This window comes from Salvelinus sp. IW2-2015, unplaced genomic scaffold (assembly GCF_002910315.2).
Source record: "Salvelinus sp. IW2-2015 unplaced genomic scaffold, ASM291031v2 Un_scaffold2333, whole genome shotgun sequence".
Lineage (NCBI taxonomy): Eukaryota > Metazoa > Chordata > Actinopteri > Salmoniformes > Salmonidae > Salvelinus > Salvelinus sp. IW2-2015.
Genome location: NW_019943658.1, coordinates 79494 through 88290, shown reverse-complemented (window position 1 = coordinate 88290; position 8797 = coordinate 79494).

The following is an 8797-nucleotide window of genomic DNA, read 5'->3' as shown; positions in this document are numbered from 1 at the left end:
TACCACCACACCACAAACACACCATAACTTACACCACACCACAATCACAGTATAACTACACCATAACTACTCAATATCTCAACCAACACCATAAACTTACACCACACAAACTACACCCTAACTACACCACACCACAACCACATTCATAACTGACTCAATACCACACCCACACCATAACTTCACACAACCACAACCATTAACTTGCAACCATAACTACACCATACTACACCACAATGACACCATAATTACACAATAACTACACCACAACCTACACCATAACTACACCACAACCACCACCCTTACACATAACTACCCCACACCCACAACTACACTATAACTACACCACACCACAACTACACACACAAACTACACCACAACTACACCACACACTACACCCAACTACCACATAACTACACCACAACTACACCACAACTACCACCATAACTACAACCATACCACAACTAACACCAACAACTACACCATAACTACACCACCACCACAAAACTACATCAAACTACACCACAACTACACCACAAACTACACTATACTACACTACACCACACTACACCACAACTACACCACAACTAACACCATAACTACATGCACACTACACCACAACTACACCATAACTACACCATACCACAACTACACCACAACTACACCATAACTCACCACACTTACACACAAACTACACCATAACTCACCACACCACAACTACCACTAAACTACACCACACCACAACTACAACCATAACTACACCACAACTACACCACAAACTACACCCTAACTACACCACAACTAACCATAAAACTACAGCCAAACCACAACTACCCTAACTACCACCACCCACAACTACCCCATAACCTACACCATAACCACACCACAATACCCCATAACTACACCACACCAACAAACACAACCATTAACTACACCACACCACATTCACAGTATAACTACACCCATAAACTACTCAATATCTCAAAACCAACACCGAAACTTACACCCACACCATAACTAACACCCCTAACTTACACCACACCACAACCACATCATAACTACTCAATACCACAACCACACCATAACCTACACCACAACCACACCATAACTGGCCACCATAACTACACCATACTACACCACCAATGACACCATAACTAACAAAATAACTACACCACAACTACACCATAACTACACAATAACTACAACCATAACTACACCACAACTGCACAGCTTGCTCTTTGGGTTTTAGGATGGATCTGTATGCACTTGTTGACATTGGCTGATGTAAACAGGGCTTAATCAAATACATTTTATTTATGATTGAACTACACCACAACCACGACCATAAAAACAAATTAACCACACCATAACTACTAACATAACTACACATAAACCAAACCAAATTAACACCGTAACCCACCACCATAACTACATACATAACCACACCATAACATAACATACCAACACCAATAACTACACCATAATCACATGCATAACTTACACCATAACATACACATTAACTGACACCATAACTACTACATACACACACATAAACTACACCACAACCACACCATAACTACTACATAACCAACACCATAACTACACCATAACACATGCTAACTACACCATAACTACACCATAACCACACCATTAACTACTACATAACCACAACCAAACTAACTACATAACCACACCATAACTACACCATTAACTACACCGTAACATAACCACCAATAACTACACCATTAACTTACCACCATAACTACACCACAAACCATAATTATAACTGCACCAGACTAGTTATGACCCATCCACAACCATATTATACTGCACCAGACTAGTTATGGACCAACAATAATCTTATGCCCCAATACCCACCAAACACAACGAACAAGAAGCTTTGCATTAGCAGAACAACAAACGTCCCCCAAAACAACCAAAATATTTTCTTCTGCGGCGCTTGTCTCTGCAGGAGAGGCCTTTATTGTTCTAGGTGAGAATAAATTTCTGCAATGTGCTAGAGCACAGAGTTGAACTATTTCCTCTCTCTCCCTTCCAGTACATCAGAGTGTTCCATGACTCTAAGCCAGACAATCTGCTCCAACTGATGGTGAAAGACTGGCAGCTGGAACTCCCCAACCTGCTTCATCTCCTCCCATGGAGGGCTGCAGAACTTGAACCTGCAGCCAAACTCAAACAGGTGTTGGGGAAGGGACTCATCAATGGCTGCAGTCACCACGGAGCATGGATCTTTACTGGTGGGTTCAGCACTGGTGGTACCTTGCTTTTAGCATGATGAACTACATTACCCATCAAATGCTCTGTACAAGCTACCCTGGACCCTTACAACTGAGACTCACATTATAGTTAGAAGCAGAATACAATTTTAAATTGAGGCCCAGATTGAATTCAACACAAGATTAACGATAAAAAACCTGACGCAAAGTGATAGATTTAGGCAACACCATATATTTTACAGAAACAAGTTCGCTGTAAACTCTGAAGTCGGCTCAAGCAGAAATCACCTTTAAGTCAATTATATACATCTTACTGTATAGTGTAGGTCAGGGTAATCACCTTACTGTAGGTAGGTAGGTCAGGGTACATACATCTACGTAGGTTAGGTCAGGTACATTAACTTACTAGTGTAGGGGCACTCACTATGTGTTTAGGTCAGGGCTACATTACATCTACTGTAGTGTAGGTCAGGGTCATTACCAATCTTACTTGATGTATAGGTCAGGGTACATACATCTTACTGTTAGTATAGGTCAGGGTACTACATACTACTGTAGTGTAGGTCAGGGTACATACACTCTACTGTAAGTGTAGGTCAGGGTACATACATCTTACTGTAGTTGTAGGGTCAGCGGATACATAATCTCTCGTAGTTATAGGTCAGGGTACATACATATACTGTAGTATAGTGTAGGTCAGGTACCATTACCTATCTCACTGTAGTGTAGGTCAGGTGTACATACATATCACTGTAGTTATAGGTACAAGGGTACATACATATACTGTTAGTATTAGGTCAGGGTACATACATATACTGTAGTCTATTAGCTACCTAGTCAGGGTACATACACTTATACTGTAGTATAGTGTATGTTCAGGGTACCATACATCGTACCTGCTAGTTGTAGGTCAGGTAATAACATCTACTGTAGTGTAGGTCAGGGTACATACATCTACTGTAGTATAGGCAGGGTTCATACTATTTACTTGTACGTCTGTTGTAGGGTCAGGAGTACATTACAGTCTATGTAGTATAGGTCAGGGTACATACATCTACCTGTAAGTGTAGGTCAGGGTACATACATCTTACTGTAGTGTAGGTCAGGGTACTTACACTACTGTAGTGATAGGTCAGGGTACATACATCTACTGTAGTGTAGTCAGGGTACCATAACATCTACTGATAGTTTAGCGTGTAGGTCAGGGGTACATACATCTACTGTAGTGTAGTCAGGGTACATACAATTAAAATAAAACAATAAAAAAATAAACAAAAAAAAAAAATACCAAAAAAAAAAAAAAAAAAAAGAATCTAAACACGGACAATTCAGCAAGTTCGTGGCAAATTAATATTTAATGTTCTCACCAGATAGTCATTCCTCAAATGTGTTTTTAGAGACAGATTTAGGCAGTATGTCCAACTAGACCCCCACAACGCAGTAATTTACTCTAGGTATAGTTCTGCTATCGCGCTAGTGGCAAATGTTTTTGCTGATTGTCAACGTTAGAACTTGAGTGTACAGAGTTTCCCCGACTGACGGTGGTGTTGTACTGTATGTCTATTATCCCGGTAGTTTATTCTGGTGTCATGCCAGGCATAACTCATAGAACCAATCCAACACATAACTGCTTCTTATCTGTGACTAAACGATGCATTATCATGATCCACAGTCATCGTGAAAATCCTACTAGATTTAGGGAAGATTCCACCTACTATGAAAAACACAGCACACATGATCAACGTGCGCAGTGTAGATAGCTGTAGGTCAGGGTACAACATCTCCACCGCCGCTGATCCTTCAAAACACTGGGGCCACAGAGGGTGCGTTGCTTAGTCCCTCCTCCTGTACTCCCTCTTCACACTCATGACTGTGGACCAGACACGACTCCAAACCACTCATCAAGTTTGCGACGTGACACAACAGTGGTAGGCCTGATCACCGACAACGATGAGACTACAGGGAGGAGGCGCCAGGAGTCGTGTGGTGCCAGGACAAATAACTCCCTCAACGTTCAACAACAAAGTAGCTGATGTGGACTCACAGGAAACAGCAGAGAGCACCCCTTCTCTTCGACGGACGTAGTGGACAGGTTGAGTAGTTTTAAGTTCCTCGGCGTGCACATCAACGGACAAATGAATTTTGTCTCCACCCACACAGACACATAGCGTTGTGAAAAAGGCGCAGCAGCGCCTCTTCAAGACCAGGTAGGCACTTTAAGAAACATTTGGCTTTGTCACGCAAAAGTCGACCTTGGCTGTGTGGTCTTAGAGGTTTGTTGCTGCTGTTGTAATATAGTGAACCTTCGACCCAGTTCTGAGGTTCCTGAGGCTCTGGAGCAGAGGTTTTCATCAAAGGATCTCATACCTTATGGACTTTGCCTCTTCATATTTGCCTCGATCCTAATCATGGATGAATCCATCCCGACGCCTAGCCCTGCCGCATGAAAAACAATCCCCCAGCATGAATGCTGCCCACCACCCAATCTGCAGGGTACAGGTCACTAGACTAGTTAAGACAGCAGGGTACAGGTCACTACACTAGTTAAGACAGCAGGGTACAGGTCACTAGACTAATTAAGACAACAAATAATTTATAACTTACAGTATAGACAGTACACAACGGTGTGTATATACACTATAGACAGTATATAATGGTGTGTATAGACAGTATATACAGTATATAAAGGTGTTTATAGACATTATGGACAGTGTATAAAAGTATGTATAGATGGTATGGACAGTATATAATGGTGTGTTTAGACAGTATAGACAGTATATAGTGGTGTGTATAGACAGTATATACTGTATATAATGATGTGTACAGACAGCATATAATGGTGTTTGAAGACAGTATATCATGGTGTGTATAGACAGTATATCATGGTGTGTATAGACAGTATATAATAGTGTGTATAGACAGTATAGAATGTTGCGTATAGACATCATGGACAGTATATAATGATGTATATAGACATGATAGTGTATATATATAATGGTGTGTATATACAGTACATTATGGCATGTATAAAGAGTATATAATGGTGTGTACAGACAGTATATAACAGTGTGTATAGACAGTATATAATGGTGGGTATAGATGGTAAAGACATGCACTGGTGTGTATAGACAGTGTGGAGAGTATATAATGGTGTGTATAGACACTATATACTGGTGTGAAAAATACGGTATATAATGGTGTGTATAGACAGTATATAATAGTGTGTATAGACAGTATAGACTTATAATGGTGTGTATATACGTTATATAATGGTGGGTATAGACAGTATATAATAGTGTGTATAGACAGTATATAATAGTGTGTATAGACAGTGTAGACTCATAATGGTGTGTATATACGGTATATAATGGCGGGTATAGACAGTATATAATAGTGTGTATAGACAGTGTAGACTTATAATGGTGTGTATATACGGTATATAATGGTGGGTATAGACAGTATATAATAGTGTGTATAGACAGTGTAGACTTATAATGGTGTGTATATACGGTATATAATGGTGGGTATAGACAGTATATANTAGACTAGTTAAGACAGCATTGTACAGGTCACTACACTAGTTAAGACAGCAGGGTACAGATCACTAGACTAGTTAAGACAGCAGGGTACAGGTCACTACACTAGTTAAGACAGCAGGGTACAGGTCACTAGACTAGTTAAGACAGCAGGGTACAGGTCATAGACTAGTTAAGACAGCAGGGTACAGGTCACTACACTAGTTAAGGCAGCAGAGTACAGGTTACTGTACAGGTCACTAGACTAGTTAAGACAGCAGGGTACAGGTCATAGACTAGTTAAGACAGCAGTGTACAGGTCACTACACTACTTAAGACAACACAGAATTTATAACTTACAGTATAGACAGTACACAATGGTGTGTATAGACAGTATATAAAGGTGTTTATAGACATTATGGACAGTGTATAAAAGTATGTATAGATGGTATGGACAGTATATAATGGTGTGTTTAGACAGTATATACTGTATATAATGATGTGTACAGACAGCATATCATGGTGTGTATAGACAGTATATCATGGTGTGTATAGACAGTATATAATGGTGTGTATAGACAGTATATAATGGTGTGTATAGACAGTATATAATAGTGTGTATAGACAGTATAGAATGTTGCGTGTAGACAGTATATAAAGGTGTGTATAGACAGTATATAATGGTGTGTATAGACAGTATATAATAGTGTGTATAGACAGTATATAATGTTGTGTATAGACAGTATATAAAGGTGTGTAGAGACAGTATATAGTGGTGCGTATAGACAGTATATAATGGTGTGTATAGACAGTATATAATGGTGTGTATAGACAGTATATAATAGTGTGTATAGACAGTATAGAATAGTGTGTATAGACAATGTAGACATATAATGGTGTATATATACAGTATATAATGGTGTGTATATACAGTATATAATAGTGTGTATAGACAGTGTAGACATATAATGGTGTGTATATACAGTATATAATAGTGTGTATAGACAGTGTAGACATATAATGGTGTGTATATTTGGTATATAATGGTGGGTATAGATGGTATAGGTGTGTGTATTGTCAGTATAGAGAGTATGTAATGGTCTGTATAGACAGTGTGGACAGTATATACTAGTGTGTATATACATTATATAAAGATGTGCATAGACAGTATATAGTGGTGTGTAGACAGTATATAATAGTGTGTATAGACAGCATGGACAGTATATAATGGTGTATAGAGACAGTGTATATAATGGTGTGTGTATATACGGTATATAATGGTGTGTGTAGACAGTATGTAACAGTGTGTATAGACATACAATGGTGTGTATAGAAAGTGTTGACAGTATATAATAATGTGTATAGAAATCAAATCAAATCAAATGTTATTTGTCACATACACATGGTTAGCAGAAGTTAATGGTCACATACACATGGTTAGCAGAAGTTAATGGTCACATACACATGGTTAGGAGATGTTAATGGTCACATACACATGGTTAGCAGATGTTAATGGTCACATACACATGGTTAACAGATGTTAATTGCGTCACGATGACACATGGTTAGCCAGATGTATGTCATAATGGTAATGTAGGTCACATACACATGGTTAGCAGATTTATGGTCACATACACATGGTACAGATGTTATCTGGTCACAATACACATGGTTAGCAGATGCTAATGGTCAGCAATTCACAATGGTTAGCAGATGGTTAAGTGCGGAAGTGTAAGCGAATTGCTGTGTTTCTAGTTCAACCATGCAGTAATATCTAACAAGTAATCTAACCTACATTCCACAACAACTACCTTATACACACAAGTTGTAAAGGAATGACAAGAATATGTACATAAAAATATATAAATGAGTGGATGGTCGAACGGCATAGGCAAGATGCGAGTAGATGGTATAGAGTACAGTATACATATGAGATGAGTAATGTAGGATATGTAAACATCATATTAGTGGCTAGTAACACATTTGTCCATCCCATTTTTCCCATTATTAAAGTGGCTGGAGTTGAGTCAGTATGTTGGCAGCAGCCACTCAATGTTAGTGAAGGCTGTTTAACAGTCTGATTGCGTGAGAACAAAATATCAATATTTTGGGTCCAGGCCAGGAAACTCCCCAGACCTTAATCCCATTGAGAACTTGTGGTCAATCCTCAAGAGGCGGGAGGACAAACAAAAAACCCACAAATTCTGAACAAACTCCAAGATTGGATTATGTAAGAGTGCTCTGCCATCAGTCAGGATGTGGCCCAGAAGTTAATTGACAGCATGCTAGGGCGGATTGCAGAGGTCTTGAAAAAGAAGGGTCAACACTGCAAATATTGACTCTTTGCATCAACTTCATGTAATTGTCAATAAAAGCCTTTGACACTTATGAAATGCTTGTAATTATACTTCAGTATTCCATAGTAACATCTGACAAAAATATCTAAAGACACTGAAGCAGCAAACTTTTTGCAAATTAATATTTACACACAACATTATATGTCTACACTGTCTATACATACTATTATATACTGTCTACACACACCATTATATACTGTATATACACACCATTATATACCGTATATACACACCATTATATACTGTATATATACACCATTATATGTCTACACTGTCTATACATACTGTCTGTGCATACTATTATATACTCTCCAAACTGTCTATACGTACTATTATATACTGTCTATACATACCATTATATACTCTCAAAACTTTTGGCCACGACTGTATAGACAGTTTGGAGAGTATATAATAGTATGTATAGACAGTGTAGACATATAATGGTGTGTATATACGGTATATAATGGTGTGTGTATACAGTATATAATTGTCTGTATAGACAGTATGTAACAGTGTGTATAGACGGTATAGACATACAATGGTGTGTATAGAAAGTGTTGACAGTATATAACAGTGTGTATAGACAGTATAGACAGTATATAATAGACAGTACAGACATATAATGGTGTGTACATACAGTATAGACAGTATATAATAGACAGTACAGACATATAATGGTGTGTATAGACAG